This window comes from Hippoglossus stenolepis, chromosome 14, assembly GCF_022539355.2.
Source record: "Hippoglossus stenolepis isolate QCI-W04-F060 chromosome 14, HSTE1.2, whole genome shotgun sequence".
Taxonomy (NCBI): Eukaryota; Metazoa; Chordata; class Actinopteri; order Pleuronectiformes; family Pleuronectidae; genus Hippoglossus; species Hippoglossus stenolepis.
The window spans coordinates 4693764-4716687 of NC_061496.1; the positions used below are offsets into that span (position 1 = coordinate 4693764).

At 43.1% G+C, this 22924-nt stretch overlaps 1 long non-coding RNA gene across 1 annotated transcript in view; it reads left to right on the top strand.

The window, feature by feature from the left end:
- LOC124854822 overlaps window positions 1-22924 on the top strand; it is a 73332-nt gene that overhangs the window by 41121 nt on the left and 9287 nt on the right. The window contains exon 3 of the long non-coding RNA XR_007034836.1: window positions 19896-19966. This is a non-coding gene — a long non-coding RNA (uncharacterized LOC124854822). The remainder of the gene's footprint in view (window positions 1-19895; window positions 19967-22924) is intronic.

A 22924-nucleotide genomic window follows, 5' to 3' on the forward strand; every position in this document is an offset into this window, starting at 1 on the left:
GTTTATAAAACTGTGTCTGTGTGGTGTGAAGATCAATAACTATTAAAAAACAACTTGTCTCAAGTTCCAACAGAGGATATTGATTGAATTGTGCTCATCTGGGGAAGATGAGCACATGCAGGCAGGAGAAAGTGCATGAGAGGGCAGGAGGAGGAGGAGGAGGAGGAGAGGAGGGAGGAGGAGGGTTCCGTGAGAAGAGCAGACAAACAACAATATAAGGCCTTTTGTACTGAAGCTTGTGAGGGAAATCCTCCAGCTCTGCACCAACACTGATCTGAGATCTGACACAAGAAGAACAGAATCTCTAATAAATTCACTCATTACTCAAAATCTGATAAAACTCCCAGATTTTTAAGTAACGTTATTTATCACATAAACCCCCAACTTTGCTTCTTATTGATCTATAAACTCTTAGGCCTGTACTTAGGCTACTTTTGACTAATCGATTTGAATCTGACATTGAAATATTATAATAATCCAAGTGACCCAAATATTTCATATATATTTGATTATAGACTTTTTATCATTTGACCATTTATCATTATCACTTTTGTTTTGTGTCTATTAAATAATAATAATATAATGTATTGAGTGTTTGTGCTGAACACTGAGTGAAACCCCTCGTGTTCATTAGAGCTATTACCGCCGCTGTTATTTCAACATATATTCAGACTAATTTTCCCTATAGTCGAAGATACAAAAAAAGGGGGAAAATGCAAGTGTCAATGTGCACATTGTCTTATAACTAATTCGAGTTAATACAGCCATAATGACAGGATAACGGCGCTAATTGGCCTTTTTTCCTGCACAACAATGCTCCCAGATCAGCATCTCTTTATTATTTAATAACGTCAAACGCTTGGCTGGCTGTGCTGGCTGCTGAGCCCGCTGCAGGCTGCTGTGCCCGGGGAGGAGGAGGAGGATCCGGGACACTCAGTCAGGAGCTGTGCGGTCAGCGAGGAGGAGGAGGAGGAGGAGGAGGAGGAGGAGGATAATGCAGAGGAAGGACACATGCGATTGAGTTTGAAACAAGCAGAGAATAAATGTCCAACTAAAACGTCTTTACATTTAATACATATACAAATAATAAAAGGCACATTTTCACCAACAGCAACATATTAAATTGAATTCTTTTAATGTAATGCCCGTGTTTTCTTTATCGGATATTTGTGCCTGTTTAGTTGATTGAAGCCACAGGTGACTGGGAGCAGAGCCACCAGTGAAAGTGTTGCACGGTCTGCTGCTCCTCTGTTGTCCGGACATTTGGAGACAGTGTGTGTTTACTGATGTTCTTCCTCAGGCCTGGAGGAGGAGGAGGAGGAGGAGGAGGAGGGGAAAGTACTGGGGTGTAATTTGTGGGTTAGGGTTTTTAAGTTTTTATTGTCTGAAAAACCTCTGAATTTCAAACTTTAATTTCAAAAACTAACTCCAGCAGAAAGTGGGGTCAGAAACTTAAAAAACAGCACAAGCATATAAAAGTTACATATAAAACACACAGTGTGTTTTCCACTTTTTCACTATAATTCATATTATTTCCCTGGACTTTGAAGCGATTCCCTGCAGCGCGTCGTTCGACCGGAACAGTGTGAGCAGGTTTCCCGGCTGACTGCCGCCCATGAGCGGCTCAACAGCCGGGCAAAGCCCCGGGATGTGGATGGGGAGTCGGGGGAGGAAGGGAGGGGAGCACGGGTGGGATCCCCCGTAGAGAGAGAGGAGATGGTCGCTGATGGTCTGAAAGTGTGCAGCAGGGACTGGGCCTTTTTATTTTAAAGTCACTTGTTGCACAACGTTTTAAACAAATAGTTAATCAAACTTTTCGTTGCGTAACACAGTCTTGAAACGAAAGTGTGGTCAGATAAAAGCTATAACACTTTATTATTGTTTTACACGTCGAAAGAAGTGGAGAAATTTAGTTTTTATTCCTTTACTGATAATATTTTACAACATTAAGATAGAGCAGAAGACAGTTTTCTATTTATTAACTTAACTGGTCCATTTTAAAGCAAGTTTATACCAAAGTAATTTGTGATTTCTCTTTTTTATCCAATGATTTAAATATCTGCACAGAGTCCTGCATCAGAGACGACTCCTGATCCAAAGTTCGTTGTATAATGATGATAACTTGTCACATGTGCAGTTGAATGTGTGTGTCTGTGGTGCTGGTCCCAGTTTGTGGACATTCAGAGGGTCCAGGCTGCTGAGCTGCTGGGACTGAATCATCATTAACAAGCCAACAGACACAGGAGCCCTCCCTCCTCTGCTCTCGGTTCCCAGCACAGACACTAACCTCTTTCTCTCTGTCATCCCTCTCTCTCTCTCCCTCCACCGACTCCAGCGCACAACAGCACCCTCCATTGTTCCCTGTGTGTCCCCCCCCCCATCCTCCCCTCCATCCCTCTGCCTGGCCCCCCGACCCAACTGTTGACCAACAACTCCACTTGCACATTAAACTGGGAGAAGAGGGAGGGTAGGGGGGGGGGTTTGTCCTAATTTAGAATATGACACATCCACAAATGCACGTTGAGGGAAAGTGGGGCCGAAGTGGGTGGAATAACTCCCATCATGCTTTTATGGTCTGTTCTAATGGAAAAATAAAACAGTTTTGAAACGATTAAAAAGGTCAAAATATCCCAAAAGAATACATTTATATCATATTACTACAGGCCTGTGTTGTTGATGCACATTGACGGAGCAGCTACAGTTTGTTCGCCTGTGCTGAGAGGGTTGCCTTTCAAAATAAAAGTATTAGAACTAGCTATGGTGGTCTGGGGGTGGGGGGGAGACATGCACGAGCCCTCTGAATGGATGCAGGCGAAAATGAATGCGACAGTGTGTTGTGTGCATATCTATCTATAAATCTATCCATCCAGCCATCATGGTGTCAGTATAAAATTATGTTCATGGCCAATTTCCTTAAAATTACAAAATAAAAAGTCAGTATAAAGTATAAGGCAGTTAAGTATTTACTGGAGCTGTTATTGAGATCCGCTGGTCTCCAGGACCACACACAGATTGTTGGGGTTAATATCTAAGGTTGGACCGGAGTGTGTTGTAGTATAAACTGTGTAAAGTGGAGTAAAGTGCCTACAACATCATCTATAGCCTATATACTGCTGATATCTTGCATTAGCATCAGTGTGGAATCGGAAGCATCGGTGTTAGAGGAACTTACATCTCCACATGTCAGTGGTTGACACCAGATAGTTTGGGTGTGTGTGTTTTGAAGAGATCTCCAGGACAAGGTGTGAATGTGTTTTTAAAGGTATAGGTTTACATTACAAAGTGTCACAGAGATAATGTAGTCGTTCAAAGGCTTTGTCAGTGACATCGACGTGACAGCTCAGCTACACACACACACACACACACACACACACACACACACACACACACACACACACACACACACACACACACACACACTAAACTTAATCTTTAAAAATATATTCACATCTTAAAATTGAATTATTGTTACATGTTTACAGTTTTATGTCCCAACAACATGAGTAATACTTAAAATACACACACACACACACACACAGACAGACACATATACACATTGATTTACACAGAAAGCCCAAAATAAGACACAGTGTCACAGGTCACTTTTGGAGACATTATGTACATTTGTATTAATTTCCTGGATTTATACCTTAAACTTAACCTTGATTTTTAATTTAACCTGACCCCAGAATCTACTTTTTCTCAATTAAGGAAAAATATTTTGTCCCAATTTGTCCCCAATTAACTGCTCATTCTCCGGACACACCATCCAGACCACACTTGTGTTTCCTCCACCTTTTCTCCTCACATCAGATAAATGTGTCCTTGCTCAGTGGATGAAAACATCCTCTTAATTTCCAAAATGTTTTTTGCGTGACGGCCTCGGCAGCAGACACAAGCTGACGGATTGAAACCTTCGGTGCAGCGATACCGGGGCTGTTATAACAAATCACGTTGACACGCGGGACGCCGTCACCGTGCAGATTACATTTCTCCATGTGGAAATGCCATATCTCTTTCAGCTGTGAATTATTCATCCGACCCGTCAACCTCTGCTGGTTTACTTACACTGTATCCTACCTGTTGACTAAATGACTCACCATTCCCAACTTTCTCTCTGTCTGACAGTGTGGCTCATAACCTCAAATGGAAAGTAGAGCTGTGCAACCAGCAGATTGAACCCTGCATGTTTCCCTACTTGACTTCACCTTTGTTCTCAAAACAAAATAGATTAAACCTGCTACTGTTTTCAGACGTGAACTCTGGAAAATGTCCGGAAAATTGGGTCCTGGACACTTTCCAGACTTTGTCTCTCACATGTGAAGAACGCAGCAGGAGATAGTCGGGGTCAGACTTGTTCACCACAAGAGGACTATTCCTGCATTTGTAACAATCAGGCGAGGGGGGGGGTGCCTGGTTAGAGCAGCAGGAGGCAGGACATGACGTATAAATTCTGCCTCGGCAATCGCATGTTGTTGTTTTTTATCAACACTGGCTTTTGCCCTTATCGCCAAAAACACTTGAATCTCATCGTCTTTTCAAGTTGACATCTTCATCTGCGTCCTCCACATGTTTGACACCTCTTCTAAAACCTGAGATCTTTGTATTCTTCCACTTTTGCATCCGTCACATTTGAGAAGCGTCGGCAGCACACGCCCACTCACCCGCTCTGAATTTTCCAGAAATCTCCTTGCGATATTCTCACATCTGGTCACTGTGACATTTTCCGGACATTTTACAAGAGGGTTCTGGAAAATATGTGGAGTGACTCACATGCAGCGCCAGACTTCAGCGCATGTCTGAAAGTGTGTCCTTCATTAGGAAATGCATTCTGCTGTATGAGTTTACTGTAAATAAAATCTGTCCTCCTAAACCACACCTACAGCTGAGTTCAAATTGCCAGTCCTACTTAATTATTAACTGCAGCAGCTCATAAAGGCTGTAAAATGGCTGCTTTACTGGCCCTATTAATCTTTAAGATGACAATAATGTCACAATAACATAATTAACAGCGTAATGGAATCAGACAGCTTGTCATCCTACAGATTTACACCGTATCTCACATCTGTGATCTACAGCACGGAGCTCATTTAGACCGTAAATATCTGCACATCAGCTTGTTTTGACTCGGCAGTGGCTGACATGAGTCAAACTCTTGTGTTTCATGTTTTGATATAGTTGTTTGTTCATATATAATCTGCTCCTCGCCCACTGTCGCTCTCCTGAGAGGCAGCTGCGGGATGTTTCACGGCTGAAACGTGTTCGGTTTCAATATAATCTGCTTTTCTGAAAACGTTGCATGGACCCTTCCCTCTTAACATTTCAGCATTTGTTCAGCCGCTACTGTAAGAAGAGCAATTTTCTTTTATTGTGCGTAAAACCTCGTTCCCAGTCGCTGGTATCGACTGTAGTGTAGATTTCGATTGATTGCATCATTCACTATCGGGCTATTCTGGAGCTGGTGACTCTGAGGTCTCCCCCTCTCCCCCTCTCTCCCTCTCCAGTCTCTCTGACAGAAGCTGTTGTTGAATGGAAGAGTGGCCTCTTTCAGTGTGGGTGTCCCCCCGGGGCCAACTGGGAGAGATAATCAGACAGGACAGTTACAGACAGACAGACAGACAGACAGACAGGCAGGCAGGCAGGCAGATGCAAGTTGTTTCTCCCTGAGTCAGACCACGGCACAAACGGGCATTCGGGATTTTCCACCAGATTCTTCTGTGAAATAAAAACCTTTTAATTTCCAATCTATTTCTCCACTTCTTCCTCCAATTTAAGTCAATAATCGAGGGTATTAAATCCTAACTGCTGTTTAATCTACGCAGAGCAGTGAGTGAACCTTTGCAAAATCTTCACTATCATCTTTAGAGTGGATTAGATTAGATCAGATTAGATAAGAAGGAGTCTCAGGATACATCCACACTAAGACGTGTTAGTTTTAAAACGCACCAGTGCTGCTAAGAAAACTCTGCGGTTGTGTCTTTGTTTCCTAATTCGTTTTTATTGGGTCATATCAGTCGTGACTCAAGTACAACACCAGGGCTGTTTCTCAATCAGAAGTATTTTCTGCGACTAAACAAACAACTGCAAATAAAGTAAAGAAGTAAGTAAATAGTCGACGTCCTATTAACAGCAGCTTGTCCGGTGTATGTAAATGGTCAGGTGTTTGTTTTCAGGTGTGGATGGAGATCGTAAAACATTTGTCTAAATGGATATCAGACTCGTTTTAAAGACTCAAAGACTCAAAGACTTCAAAGCTCATAGATATTAGTGTGTATGTGGCCTCAATGGTCCCTGTGAGGAAACTGGGCTCTTACCAAATAGAAGCAAACTTGATTTACACATTGTTGTAAAAGGATAAAGTTTGTTGTAGCCACCAGTAAAGATGTCTGCGAACATAAGTTTTACAGCTACTAGAAACACTCAGATTTTAAAATATTGAATTTGCATTTAGGAGACACTTTGTTCAATCCTCTCAAATTAAATCTGCTTCCTTCATAGAACACATCCACAGATTTATGTATTAATCTGCATCAGAAATGAAGATCAATTTAATATAAATTGCTGCCATTGAATTTACATATGAAAAATTTGACATGGAGTGGACTTTATCTTCAATCTCACTGAAATCACAAACAGAAGGGAAACCAGCAGACATGATATCTATGTAATGGAGATGTGGGTGTGACTGTACTCACAGATATTAATTATACCTTAAATTCACATACGGTTCTACAATGTGTTGATCTATAAAATCTCTCAGATCATCTTTAAATATAGTCTCATGTCTCCTGGTGTCACTCTAACTTACTCTGAATGAACTGAGTCCCGAGGAATCGTTCCCCTCATCTCCCGGCGCAGACCTGCATCACATGACAACACAACACCGATGCTTTGGTAAAGGGCCTATAGATGGAAACATTATCATGTCATATCAGATGTTGAGCAGTTAAACAGGGTTTTCTCCCTGTGGACAACAAGCTGCGGCTGTTTCAGTGTTGTGTTTCATGATCATAACAGGCTCAACCTCTGGAAGTTTCCATCGCAGAGTTTACTTGTGTGGTGTGTGTGTGTGTGTGTGTGTGTGTGTGTGTGTGTGTTAGGGAGAGAGAGAGAGAGAGAGACATGGCAATATAATATATAGGGCAGAGCGAGGGAGAGACAGGTCTGGCCTGGGTTGGGTTGGGCAGGTCAGTGCAGCAGCATTTGATTGTAAATAAGAGGAGTCAGTTCACACGCCGATCAAGTGACGGCGAGGAACAAGCGAGCCATTTGAACCAGGTGGCTATCTCCCTATCTGAGAGATCAGAGCCCTGTCACCCCCCACCCACCCGCCCCCTCCCTCTGCTCTCGTCGCTGTGTGTTGCGCAGTAAGGGACACACACACACACACACACACACACACACAAGTGAAGTGAAGTGACATGTCCCTCCCTGCTGGCTACAAGGGCAGGCAGAGTGGCTGGATGAGATTTCACTGTCTCACGTTAGGAGAGAAGAGGAGAGTAAGGAAAGGAGACGAGGAGAGGGAAGGAAGTAGCCCCTGTGGTACCATATCATCCTGAAACTATCAATACGTTTTTTATTTATTGTTTCATATGTTAAAGGAACGTCACAAATCCCAGAGTCCCAAATCCAAATATATTAAATTTACAAAGATACCAAGCAGCAAATGTTTGACTTCTTTGGTTAAACTAGTGGAGTTATTCTGAACCTGCCTGTTTGGAACGGGCTGTTTGTTTGAACCTGTGCTGATGCTGGTTGCAGTTATTCTTTCTGAAACTGCAAAAAGTGACGATGTAATTGAATCGTGGCAACTGAAGACCGTCTGACGCCCTGAAACCCTGAAGCTGCACAGCCGCTGACGCACAGAGAGCTGTTCGCCTGTTTATTCAAATTCTGGTGGGACCGCAAAACACTGAACTGGAGAATCAGTTGTCATTGCCTGAATTAATATAGATTATTAAAAATTAATCAAGAAATCAATAGGATCTCACTTTATTGTGTAAGAAATTACTTTAATATATTAACGGCTGAAATAACTGCTACGCCCCTTTATTTAGACCCACACAATAACACAATAACACAATAAGAGACCAGATGCTGTTAACCAGCATTTTAACAATAAAAGTGGATCAAATATAACATGAAAGCTGACACACACACACACATACAGATACACACTCACACGCCTACACACCCACATACACACACACTCACATGTTTTTTTTTCTTCATATTGCGTCTTGACAATGGCCCCCAGGGGAGACGATGATGTGTGTCAGCTGCTGCCTGTTCATATTGATTAAATGACAGCCAGGATCACTTACCGATTTACCGACTGACGGAGCTCAAACACGCCACACGGCCCTGAGGGAGGTTTAAGGACCGTTAGCCGCGCTCAGCCTGCGGCGCAAGTTCACAGCCGCCGCGTTAATGTGAACATCCTCTCCGTCCCACTGTGACCCCACGGGACACACGTTATAGATTACCCTGTTCATTTCTGACGTCTGGATAATCAGTACAATAACTTGTATTCAGAAGTCATGATGTATGGTTTAACGTAAATAAAAAATATATGTATGTATCCATATTTCTGTACCAAATAAATGAGAAATTAAAAAAAATTGTAGGACATAATTTCTGTCAGTTATAACATCACCGTAAAACGTAAAAGACACAAGTTGTTAAAACAGCTTTTTCTTTAAAAAATACATCAAATTAGAAAATTTCAACAGGCTTCATGACAAAATCACATCAGAACAGAGCAAAATGAAAATTATATGAAAAGACAGAATAAAACACACCAGGCTGAAACCAGACAGTGTTTCTATAAAAACAGAATGAACTAGATAAACATATAAAGACATTAAATACCTCACAATGTAAGAAAAGATTATAGGTCAGTACAGGTTGTAAAAATAAAAACTGCAGCACAAAATATGCGAGAACAAGAGTCAGAGGTCAATGATTCCTGTTCACATAAAAGATTTTATTCAGCTAAGTCCACACAGAAAATATGCTGTTAAAGAATGTGACATTACACAGATTAAAAGCTGCCCTCGCCAAGTTTTTGAATAGGGCGACGAGAAGTTAGGTTTCAAAAAGAATATTGGAATTTGATTTTCTGCTCTTTAGGCCACAGCAGCTGCCTGTGGGGTCTCAGGTCTCTTCTTAATGGAGTTGAATATTTGTAAAGGTATATTTGTTTCTATTAACATCCGTCCTTTTTAAAGCACAATTTATGTTCTGCTGGTTTGTACAGTGTTTGCACACAAATATAGCACAGGGATGGAATTGTACAGAAATTATTTATCAGGACTAGAAACCAAAGTAAATCAAGACAAGACGGTTAATTCCATCCAAGGACGAGAAAACAGGGACAGGGTGATACAGGATGAGACGAGATTGAACCTTACCTATAACTGGACATGGCAAGAAAGAAACAAGCCAAGACCAATTGTATGATCAGGACGAGTAGAGGTGGTTTGATGGGACAGAGCTAGAAAAGGACAGTAAAAGACAAAGCAGGGCACGACACAGCGAGACAGATGAAAGATACAGTATGGACAGGACTGAGTGGTACGAGATGTAGGATAAGATGGTGCAGATCTCTACAAGATTGGTAAACAGGGAGTGTAGGAGAGGACACGGGACATATTAGAAAAAGGAGAGGACGGGAGATGACGGGACTGGACAAGATGTTACAGACAAGACGGAACAGGACACAGTATGAAAGGATGAAATGGGATCTTAGAACAGGTCTGACTGGGCAGGACAGGAAAAGAATAAAGCAGAATGAGAGGACACGTCAAAAATGAAAGATAAAGAAACGAGCATTGGACATAAAAAATGGGATTAACGGACAAGGAAGGGAAGGACAAGGGACTAGAAAGAGAGAAGCAGCATGAGAGAAGACATTTCAGAAGAGGACAGTGTAGATGAAACGTAAAGAAAGGACGGCACTGGACATATTAGGGTGGGATGAGACAGAACAGGACAGTGCAAGATAGGACAAAGTGGGATTGTAGGACAGGACTGGACATTATTTAACTGGATGTAAAGGAAGGGACGGTGCAGACGGGACCTTTGGCAACATCAACTGCTGCCGACAGTCCCAGCTCGGAGAGGGCTGGCTCCTCCTGATAGGGTGTGTGGCCTTGGGAACGAGCCAGGTGAAGCTGTCGAGCGCAGATTAAAGCTGAGATTGATCAATCACTTCAGTCCTCGGGGCCGGTGAGCGACAGCGTAGCCCCGGGACACAAACACGGACACTATTGATTGGGAGTCGTCTTCTATCAGATCTCCGTGAGCTGCTCCTCTCGAGTCAACACTGTCAAACATTCACAACCCGCACACAATGATGGTAAACCCTGTTTCTTTAGCCCCGTCTGTCTTTCTGTCCGTCCACGTCTAAGTCACTCAGTGGAGTTGACAGGACTCTTGCTGTGTGTGAATCTTAGCAGGAATGAGCCTCTGGCCACGTTTACTAACAGGCCTACAGGATATTTAGCGGCAAGGAGGGAGGTTTGTATGACACTTAAAGGAAGCTGTCAACCGTAAAACGTCGTATACTAAGTAGTTTACAGCTCGTGAAGAAGAGCAGCCTGAAGGAAATCATGATGTAAATGATCTTATTACCATCACGCTCAAACTGAAGTGGGGAAGGAAAGCTCCCGAAACTCCCATCTTTGTTCCCTAGAAGGTTTTCATCGGTCAGTTTGGTGGCAAATTGAATCATGACAATTATAAATACATTTTTAAAATACTGCCGTAAAGTTCTCCAAATGAATATGGCGGTGACCGATCTGATGAATCTAGAGAGTCAGTTACTTTTCCGAAAATGTTTAACTGTTAGTTTTATCTTCTTTAACCCTGATCAGATATTTTCTGATCACCCAGCTGCTCATCTCTTGTAGTGATAATATTACCGGAAAAGTTTTATGTCTATAATCTTTGGAAGTTCTCCAACTGTTTGTCACTTAATTTCTGTCCGTGCAGGTTTTTTAACTTCTGCGTCCCTGGAAGCCCAAAATAACTTTTTCCCCACTTTGCAGCTTCATTGTGAACTCGTAGTAGAAAGGACACAATGTGCACTGAATAGAAGTTTAATATGTTCTGTATATGAGGAGAGGGAAAAACGAAAATCACCTACAAACAAATAAACACAAAAAGCCTGAGTGTGGCTGTGATGGGAGGGGAAGTCTGTATTGGGAGCAGTGGCCTAATAAGGCTAAATACCAGACTGTGAATAATCTCCCAGTAAACTGTCTACTCATGAAAAAACACAGAGATGCAACAGCAGCAACTCTCGCTTTCTGCCTGGCTGCCCTCCCCCCCCCTCTCTCTCCCTCCCTCTGTCCACACCGTTCTCTCCCTCTCTCCCTCCTCGTTCCTGCTCTCCTCCTCCTCCTCACCCTCCTACTCCTCGCTCCTCGTCTCGTCTCAGTAAGTAGGATAAGGCTTGGAGAGCTCTGTCGTCGTGGTAACTGCCAGAAGTATTCAGTTTGAAGTTTGAGGAGGTCAGTTTGCGGGTCAGAGTAACCCCCCCCCACACTCACTCACCCACCTCCCCCCAACACACACACACACACACAGGAGAGAGAGTGGGGTGTTGAGGGGGACCCCCATATGGGCCCGGGGCCCTTATACATGAGGGGATAGATGTTTTTGTTGGGGCAGGGGCCACAGCGCAGCCCTGCATCTAAAACAGTCGTGGTACCAGAACCGTCTCAATCTCTGGGATTGAAATTAAGCTGATTATGAACGAAATCTGACCTGGATTTACTCTTTGTTATAATTGGATTTTTTTCAGTTCAGTTACTCTGGTGTTCATTTCCATTCTTTTAGTATGATGATCAGCAGCTAAACCTCGGCGACTGATGCTTTCATGCTCATATTCGTTCTGTTTCAAAGAATCCAGTCCGCCAACGGAACACGGGAGAAACACTATACAGCTTTCGAGAGTAGATGAATAAATACCTAAATTTAAAATACTTTAAAATATACTTACAAGACTTCTATTCTATAAAACAAGTCAGATTTACTTTCATGAAAGTTTCTCTACTTTCTGATTAAGTACTATTTAGTTGGTTTTACTCCTAAAAAGCATCTTATTTAACTATTAAATGAATAAATAAAAGTTGCAATGACGCGGTGTTAAAGTCACAGAATATGTGTGTACAAGAGTAATGTAAGATTGAATAACTGGAATGATACTCATGACCCAACAGTAACAGTCAAGCTGCACCAAATTACACACACTCATCAGTCTCCTAAATATGTCTGATAACATTTTCATCAGGATCTATTATTTATTTTCTCAGTGAATCAGTGAAAATGTCAACGTGTTCCTCCCTGACCTTTACCGTATCCTTCCACCAAGTTACATCATAATATATTCAGTTTTTGTGTAATCTTGATTGCAAACATACAAACCAACCAACAAACAAACGAACTGGGGTGAAAGTATAACCCTCTTGGCAGAAATATAAATATATATTTGTACATCTGAAACTGGAGCCTGAGCCACAATCCTCTGACAGTTGAAACCATCAGAGTCGAGAACAGTTGTGCTTTCTGAGAGTAAACGACACAGAGGCCGGTTCAGGACACCCCCCAAAAAACAAAAACATAAATTCTGGCCCAGCCGAGGTCCAACGGTCACCAAACCTTTTGTGTTGTTGTCAATGAAACGTTGTTGTTGCCCTGACTGTGGGCCAAACACTCCCCTGTGCACACAAACAGCTCTGACTGTGTGTGTGTGTGGGGGGACTCACACACCTTGCACAACGCTCCCTGGCTCGGGGGGAATATAGTTTGAGCTCATCAGCCCCAGACAACGGCAGAAGACCCCCACTGCCACCGCCCTGCCCCTGCAGGTGCAGCCCCCTAAACCCACATGCTGTAAAACACATGTGAGGAGACGGGTCTGTGAAACAACAGGCAGCTGGAACCTTCCTCTGTCCTGCAAAAACTGCAAAGTTAGGACGTTTTTCCAGCGTTTTCTGTGGTTCTGGGGGCAACTGGTCGTAAATCAAGTTTCAGTTCTACAGTTATTTGAGTTTAAAGGCCAGTGAGGCTTCATCTTAAGTTCCTCGGCAACAGGAAGAGGAAATGAGGTCATCTGAGCGGCAGCGGCGACTCTGACGTTTCCAATATTTGGAACAAACTTTCTTTCTTTCCTTAACTTCCGCTCTCTCATGGTTTCTCTCTGTCTCTGTCTGTCTCTATCCTGGGTGGTTTCTGATGTAAATGTTTTCAGTCAGTTGGCGGCTGAGTCTCAGCAGGTGGTCCACCAAATCCACCGTAACCCCCGGCAACCCCTGTCCAGCCAATCCAAACGCTGGCCTGCCCGCCACTCCGCTTAGTTAGCCCTGACAGGACCCTCTGTGTGTGTGTGTGTGTGTGTGTGTGTGTGTGTGTGTGTGTGTGTGTGTGTGTGTGTGTGTGTGTGTGTGTGTGTGTGTGTGTGTGTGTGTGTGTGTGTGTGTGTGTGTAACGAGAGAGAGAAAAAGAGAGAGAGAGAGAGAAGCATTTGAAAAGTAGTACTCGTAGGACAGGGTGTGTTCTTGGAGTGGTCATTAAAAGTTTATTAAAAACTTTTCAACCGTTGGGAAAATGGGTTTGAGTGTCAGTGAGCAGGGAAGCCATCGTGTATGTGTGTGTGTGTGTGTGTGTGTGTGTGTGTGTGTGTGTGTGTGTGTGTGTGTGTGTGTGTGTGTGTGTGTGTGTGTTAGCTCAAAACTACAGCTACTTCCTTCCCTCAGAATCATAATCAGTTTCTCACCTTTTATGTTTTTTAAAGAACTGATTCTCCTTCTGTCATCATGTCGTCACTTCTGTGTTTTTACTCGGCTGCTACATTCAAACATTTCAGGCCCATTGTCTGTTGGTTGTTGTGAAGCATTCTGGGAAATGTGTCACTCCCTGAGGTATAATGATGAACTTTGAGGGATAGCAGGTGCACCAGCAACAGTAATTTTCACTTCTTTTACCAACGCTTAAATAACTATTTAGTAATAATTGTTCTAATAATGATAATAATACTGAAAAGAACTGTGAACTGATGACTCTATAATTATGTATTTGTAGATAATGTTGTTCTCTACAGGTTTTTCTTTATTTTTCTTTGTGTTTACATCCTGTTAGATCTTATCCTCAAGGTTCTATCATAGATTTTATTTAGATCAAATTTTTTTTTTATTTAATTCTTTTTTTTAATTCCTTGAAAATCACCAAGACAGTTTCCGAACTATATTTGAAAATACTAATTATGCAGAGGTAGTTTTTAGCTTGATTACTCTCTGCTAAGACAGCCAGTGAACTGAAAAATAAAACACCACTGTACTTACTCATCGTTCAGTTCTCAGATACATTTAAAAACCAGCCCCAGTTTCTTCTAAAGTCTTAAAAAAAACCATGATTCATTCACCTGACACATGCAGGATAATACAAACTCATCTTTTCTCACCTGTAAACACAGACCTTGAAGTAAGAGGCCTCGCTGACAGACCTGAAAACACTTTGGTGAACACATTTTCCTGAACACAGATTCCTGGAGCACAAGAGAGTGAAATTATTGGGCAACAACAAAACAGCGACTCAGAGGTAATTTGAGTCAAGTCGATTAATGGCACTTGTGTTTACAATCATTCGTTTCAAGCTTTTTGTGCCTGGAGAGTAATTTAAAGCAAAGTGCCAACTGAGTGTGAGCTCAACAAACAGCCGAACAGACGAGTGTTAAAAAGACAGTTTCAGGAGTCACTCACCCGTGTGGAGACAGTCATGTACTACACAATAAATGCACTGTAAGTAGGTGTTAGTGACAACAATCACAGTTTCATGTTTCCACAGATACAGACACACACCAGGTTCACCAGCTGCCTCTTTCACATTAGAGGGATTTGATTGGCTGGTGCCTCTGTTAAACGTCTGCTGTACCCAGTGTGAAAACCATGACGCAACCGAACCACAAAGCAATTGGGCAAGGCATGACGTCAAACCCATTCAAAGTGAATGGGCAGCGGTTTGGTTTAAGACACCGATGCATGTGAGTCCAGCTTTATACTTGAGGATGAAGTTTAAAGAATCCGTACTGTTCCTGTTTGCTATATTAAGCAGTAAATACGTGTCAGATAATGTCTGAAAACAGTTTTTCATCCTTTTTATTTTGTATTTTTGTCCCATCAATGGTCGTTTCACTGACTTATTGTGAATTATTCTCTCTCCTCATCTGTGTCATGTTCAAATCCTCTCAGAGCTCGGGTTGCACGTCCCTGCCGTTTTCTTTCCGTCTACATTTGCTCTCTCCCTCTTTTCCTTTCCCTGCTCCTGTGAGTGATATGGTAACGATAATGGCGATCACCTGAAGACACATTTTTTAGAAAATGTTTGTGGGCATGTGAGAGGGGAGAGATGCAGGGGATGGGTGGTGTAAATGTCTGAGCTATCATCAGCTTTGATTGGCTTTGAGTGGCTCTGAGTGCCGGGTCCATCCCATCCGCTCTCCTGGGTCCTTAGGAGCAGTGTGTGTGTGTGTGCTGTGTGTGTACATGTGTGTGTGTGTGTGTGTGTACATGTGTGTGCCTGTTTTTAGTATGAGGAGTGAGGATTTTTTGTGTGCACATGTGCCTCTATGACCATATTAAGTCCCCGTTTGCCCTGTAAACTATGAAACCATATCAGGACCTCAGAGGAGCTGAGTGTTTTTAGAGACTGTGATTCACACAGAGACTGAAGGTTGAAACTATGTCAGCAAGCAAGTGCCCCGCTGAAGTGTCTCTGAGCAAAACACTGAATCCCCAACAGACAGTTTGTGCAGCAATATATGAACTCAATTTCATCACAGAGCTAATACTATAATGATAGAGATAGTAGAAATAATAGCTGAGTTTCTGAGGCCTGATCGGTTGAATGCTTCACCGTTTTCTTTCACTCGGTCAATCTCCGCTATAGCTCGTAAAATCTGTTTCCTAATTCAAGTCTTTTGGTTGTTTTGAGTATGTTTTATTTTCTGTGTTCTCTTCTTTTCCGATTACCAACAGCACAATTTGAATCCCCTCCATGTTTACTGTTTACTTCGTTGTGTAATCTTGAGCGTTACCACCGCCTGGTGTACTGGAGTGGAACATCTTTTCCCTAGTTTCCGGTTGTTCATGCGGCAGCAGGCAGATTTGCCTTCTTCTTTCTTCCCTGGTCTTTAGACCACAAACGCTTCTGGAAGCTTTTAGGTCCTTGAAAAAAAGAGTTCTTACTTTTGGTCGGCTGATGTGTTTCTCAATTTCAAAGAATGCTTTACATGCTATAGCTGCTTCATACATGTATATAAAGTCTGAGAGCTGTTGAATGTCCTCATTTACCTCCTCGGAAACCTTTGTATCCTCTCAACACTGTTGCTGAGAGGAGCTCATGAGGAAGTTCATCAGTGAGAAAGGACGGCAAAGCTCTCGATTCTCTATTTGCAACCAATAAAGAGTTCAGTGATTAAAATAAAAATGACCACCCATTTCCTGTGGACTTGTTAAGAGGAGGTGTCGTCAACTCGATTACCACCTCCAGCTCCATACATACCAAAGACAGCACTGCAGGCCAGAGAAAGGCTCCGAGTTAATGGTTAACCAGGCTATGTAAAGACAGTCAGATAGCTGAGCTTATTAGCAAATAGTGTGTGTGTGTGTGTGTGTGTGTGTGTGTGTGTGTGTGTGTGTGTGTGTGTGTGTGTGTGTGTGTGTGTGTGTGTGTGTGTGTGTGTGTGTGTGTGTGTGTGTTTGGGACAACAATATGATTAATGGCCAATATGTATTGAAATACTGCAGCTCTGCACAGGTTAATATGGACATGTTACCAGGATGGGAATTATGATTTCATACATATATGTGTATGTTAACGGTTCATCCCTTGATGAGTGTGTGTGTGTGTGTGTGTGTGTGTGTGTGTGTGTGTGTGTGTGTGTGTGTGTGTGTGTGTGTGTGTGTGTGTGTGTCTGTGTGTGCGAGTGCATACATGCCAACATGGATGTCTGCATGTGTGTTAAAAACGAGAAAGCGCTTTTTTTGGCCAAGTTGGCATAACTTGTAGCGTGTGTGTGTGTGTGTGTGTGTGTTAGGTCGTCTGTGCATATGTGTGTTGGTGTTTTGTATAGAAAGTGCTGTGTGCAGTAGAACAGGGGATTTGTTGCCATCAGCACGGTGATGTCAGCACACAGAGACAAACAAAGCCAGAATCCAAAACCCTCTCCCGGCTACCCACAATCCCCCTGGACAGTGTGGGGGGCCCTGCCTGGGGGCCCTCTGCTGCTAACACACATACATCCAGGTTAACACCAGCTCTCTCTCTCTCTTTCTCTCTCACACAGAAAGTAACACACATGCGTTTGCAAGGTCTGTAAACACACACATCCAGTGCGTACACACAACATACACACATATTTAATAAACGGTCACTCAAACTCACTTCCACTGTACATACATGAGCTCAATTACATATTCACATCCACTCACATGTGTGATGCTGTCAGTGCGCTCATGCAGGGTGACTCTACCCGTCCAGTCACCATGTGCATATGCATAAATCCTCCCTCATGTGCATTTACACTGGATTAAACCAGGATTATTTGGCTCACACAAGTGCTCCACCGTGGAGAGTGAAACCATCTGTGAACTAAAGTGCATTTGAGGGATGTTAAATTGACTATGAACTAATTTCAGGAAACTAAAACAACTGTAAATTGCCCATGAGCAATCAAAAACCAACTGTAGGAAACTGTAGGTACGACTCCAATGGAAATACAGTGTTTAGGAAAGTGAACCCAACAGTAAAATACAGCTGTGAAACTTCAGTAAAACTCAGTTCCTACTTTGTTTAAAGCGACGCTGCACCGTATGTGAGTGAGAAGTCAAATCAGAAACACACCTCTGTTTGCTTTGGCCATCCGCCGCAGCCACAGGCCTTGCAACTGGGGAATGACTTTACTGTTACTGCATTGTTGGTGGAGTTCAGATGAATAAACTGGGACTGGACCGAGGAGGAGGATTATACAGATATGACGGGTTTAGATGACTTAACACAGGCCGCTATCTGAAGGGACTGGGGAAGGCCGGTCAACATTTCTCTCCAGGTTTTCCAATATTATCCTCCTCACTTCCATCCCTGTGAGGTTGAGTGAGATATGTGTTGGTCGCTAGAAACAGATTCTACATGTGAATGAGCAGAATCTGTAGGTGGCGGATACGATTGTGGGGCCGGAAGCTTCTGGTTTCTGTTTTAAACTTTGACCGATCACGTTTGAGCAGGTGTTGGTTGCTGCAGGGAAACAACAGAGGTGGAACACATTGATAGAAATACATCGGATATCGTCTTTTTAATTTGTTAGAATATCATATGCAGAAGGCTGTTAATGGGGGGGGGGGGGCAAAATGATAGGGACCTAAACAAAAAGAGGCTAAACACGTGACCTTGTTCAGACCTGATATCAACATCTGTACTCAGTGATCTGATCACAAGTAAATCACTCGTACTTTTTTGGACCTTTTGCTCATGCATGATGTGTGAATAAAGTTGATTTAAGAACATCTATTTAATGTAATAACTTTCCGTATCAAACCAAGAGTTTATTCAAAGCACACAAACTTTGAACACAAAACTATAGCAGATGACCTACAATAGAGAGACTCAATGAAATCAGTGTCTTGATCCATGAATTGGAGTCAAATCCCAGGGTGTCAGCTGGACGGTGAAACGACGAGTGTGACGCCGCTGTCTCCTCATTGAACTGTTACACAACAATTAGCAACTGTTGCTGCCTTTCTCTTTAAATGCCCTTCTGTTCAAAACAGTAAGAGCCAGACGAGGGCTGGTAGAGTGTGTGTGAGTGTGTGTGTCAGTGCGTGTGCGTGCTTATTTTTGCATGCGTATTTGTTTGTGTTTCTTTTTTTGGGCAGGGAGATCAGGGTAACTGGGCGTACTTTACCCAAACAGGTCCTCATTGTGCTGGAGAAGGAAGAGCAGGGTCGTACTGCACCCTATTCAGCCAAGTTTGGGTGCAGGCGGAGGGACGGAACACTATGCATGTTTGTTTGTATGCATGTGTGTGTGTGTGTGTTTGTGTGTGTACAGTAGTATACAATGAGTGCTGGGAGATTTGGATGCATACATCCACTGTGCGTGTTGAGGGGGATGGATTTTATCAGAGTTCTACCCTCATCCCTCCTCCAAATCCTCTGTGTGTGTGTGTGTGTGTGTGTGTGTGTGTGTGTGTGTGTGTGTGTGTGTGTGTGTGTGTGTGTGTGTGTGTGTGTGTGTGTGTGTGTGTGTGCACGTGGAGGGGGCCAACAATAGCTTCCTTTGACCCTTATAATGAGGGAGTTCTTCAGATGGCTGCTACGTAGTAGATTTTTCTATTACGTTAGTTTTATCCAAACCAACGAGCAGCTTTAACTTCGAGCAGCTAAACTTTATCACGGCGCAAAACATCGTCACTCACCTGAACTGCAGCTACTTGTTGCCTGGTAACACCACTTTGCATCTGGCAGCGTCGGGAATGGGAACTGTTGTGTGTGTGTGTACGCCCTTTTAGTCTCAACAGCTTTTCACCGAGGACGAGTGTTTTTGTGAATCTGCTTCCTATGAATCCAACCGCACCAGTTAAACTAAAAATAAATCGAAGAGACTATGTTATTTCTGTGGTGTTTCCCTAAAGCTCTGATCAATGAAGTGTGAGTCTCTGTCGAGGGCAGATGTCGTCTACACAGATGTTCATCCAAATACTGCAGAACAAATCAGCAAAATTAAGAAATAATTAAGGAATCAGCAGCAGTTCAGTGTAAAAACCTAATACACTAGTTTGTGTTGTTTGATTATTAGTTATTAAATATATTTGTTTTGTTGTGTTTTCTCAGTGATGTAACAGGAGAGAAGATGGAATCAAGAGACCAGGACGTTGGATGAACCGGATGGCAAGTGGGGACTGGTAGGTTTAGGACACACACACACACACACACACACACACACACACACACACACACACACACACACACACACACACACACACACACACACACACACACACTCACACTCACACTCACACACTCACACTGAGTCCCATAGAGAGACCCAGCAATGCCCTGGAGGGTGCCAGTCATGCCCAGCTTCCGCTGCGCTCCAAATTGAGCGTGGCACAGAGTGTATGAAGTCAGCCGTCTGGAAGAGAGCCAAGCATTGTTCCTCCAAGCAGCTGGATGGTAATTACTAGAGAGAGAGAGGGGGAAGGGGCTCGGGGGGGCTCTGCCACCTCACTACTGTTGCTTCTGTTTCCTCTCCCGGTGCATGGATCGTACAGGAAACTGATTTATATGGTAGAATAACAAGGGCTGTAAGTCAGACAACATAAAACACGCTCCTTACATGTGGAACCAGTGGTGAAGGGATCTGAAGGAGATGAAACGTTGGCTCCAGGCCCAAGTGTCATAATGAATTTAAATAAAGTTTATTATATTATTATATAATGAAGGATAAGGAGTTTTTTCTTCAAGTTAAAACCACATAAAGATGATGAGCATAAGGCTGATTCACCATATGGCAAACACATGTATTGAGATCAGATCCATCCAGATCATTATTATCCAGGTCCGGACTCTTGGGTACAGACTTTCCCTGGAGTTTGTCTTTCGAGGATGGAGAAGGCAGGAAGTGACGTAGCTGCGGAGAGATCAAATGTTTTAACAGCACATCGACACCGACTCAAATCATTAGAAGCTTTTGAATCCTCTTCTCTTTTCCAAGTTCTCATCTTTGTCTGCATCCTCTACGTTTACGGCTCCTCCTTTTCTTCCTGAGATATTTATATTCTTTTCTTTTTGCGTCCATCGTTAGAAATATCATCAACAAGCTCACTTGCTCGCGGTGAATCCTGCGGACAACATCCTGCTGTATTCTCACATGGGCAGAGTTTTTACTAGAGGGTTCGGTAGGAAAAACTCAGGAGATCTCTACAAACGTACCTCCTTGTGTTTGTTCTGTACATTTACTGTATCTGATCAAAAAAAGAAGAGTGATGGACATAAAGTGGTGAATTTGATGCTTCAGGCCGATAGAAGGAGAGAGAGAGAGCAGGAGGTGGGAGGTGGACGGAGCTTTGCATCAGTCCGAGCCTGAGGAATGTGTCAACTCGCTGTCAGCTCTGTGCTGCTTTGTCATGAGGCCGCAGAGCACTGGAAACGCGTAAAGTAAAGTTGCCATTTTCACACCTTGGACTCCTCCCGCCCTCCTTCCTCCACCTCCCCTCTCCGACACACACACTCTCTCACACAGTGGCAGCAGTAGCCCGGCCAGCGCTGGTGCAGCTGTGACCAGAACAATAGCATTCCTCAGGTTTTAAACGCCTGGCACTTAGATTCCTAACAGTCAAATTCCTGGCGGGGAGAAGCTGGGGGTTGCTATAGGACGCCGAGAGCCGTAAGACGCCGTGTAAGGAGACGTACAGCTGTAAAGCTCTGTGTGATTTGGGTTTTTTATGAGAGGGATGGATGGGTTCAGGAGGACGGGGGGGGGGAGAAGCTCTGTTGTTCCTCCTCACGTTCTGTTTCCTCAGATGTGACATTTTCCACACTGCAATTTTAGCAGTTTAGGTCGAGAGGCGTCCCGCTGCTTTGTCGGGGGCATCATGTGTCGACGGAGGCACCTGTTATGTCAACACGTGTGTCTCGTAACTGGTTGTTGGCACATGTGGTGCCGAAAGCTACACAGATGTGTTGAAAGCGACACATTAGTTTTAAGAGTGTTAAATTAGGCGTTAACGCAGGAGACAAACAAGGACATGATGTGTGTGTGTATGACAGGTCACGTGTTTTCAAAGAAATGATGCAGAAATCATCGAAATGTGACCAGTTTTGAATTTCATCCGTCAAAAAGCAACCTTTCAAAACATTAAACTGGACACATTGAAACTTAGACTCTAAATTGTATTTGTTTTGTCCCACACAGAAAAGGGTTTTTAATTGAATCCCTTCAAAATGTTTCTTCAGGGGGTCTTACTGACAATTATCTGTTTGCTGACTTTATTTTGAAATCCCCTCCGTCGGTTTTAAAAGGAGAAACGAGAAAGCCCAAACTCTGTGCACCTCACACCGTGTGTGTGCCTCCTCTGGTGGCTCCCGTTCACACAGCACCGAGCTGCCCAGCTCTATCAGCCCATCTGAAATAACCCCAAAAATAACGATTCTCTCATTAACCACGCCTGTTTCACAATTTAAATATAAATGAATCTAATTTAGAAAACCTCGGCCCCGATGAAGGAGACTCATTTAGAGCCAATCTAAAATTAATGAGGGCATCTGGAGAGAGAGGGAGAGCGGAGAGGGGCCCGGCGTGGCTTAACAGATACCGCGGTTAACAAGCTACTGTACTTTAAACACTGGAAAATCCCTATTAATTTTAAAGTTAACGCACTACTGTACTCTGAATGGCGGAGAAGCTCTTTAATGTTCGGTTCAAACACTTAACGGTGACATGTGCAGACTGACTCTTGGCCTGTCGCTGTCAAAACCTCCTTTATGCTGTCAGACGCCAGCGCTTATCAGACGCCGCCTGCTCGTGCAGAATTAGAATTTTCTGGACATTTTTTTTAACACAATGACGTTTGAATGTGTCCATGCGTGTTTGCAGGTTTCAACCCGGAGACCCTGATGCTGTCAGATTTGCTCCTTCACAGTTCTCGTCCTCCATAGTGTGACCTAAAGAAACGGCTTCAGTGGAAACAGAATCTCCTCCCGGGGCTTTTTAACTATTCTCACAACTGCATCACAGACAGTTTGCATTTAAATTAGCTTCAAGATTCAAGAGATCTTTATTGTTACAGCACAAGTATAATGACATTTTGTGTGGAGCAACATAAATTAAACAAGTCTAAAAAACATATATATATAGACTA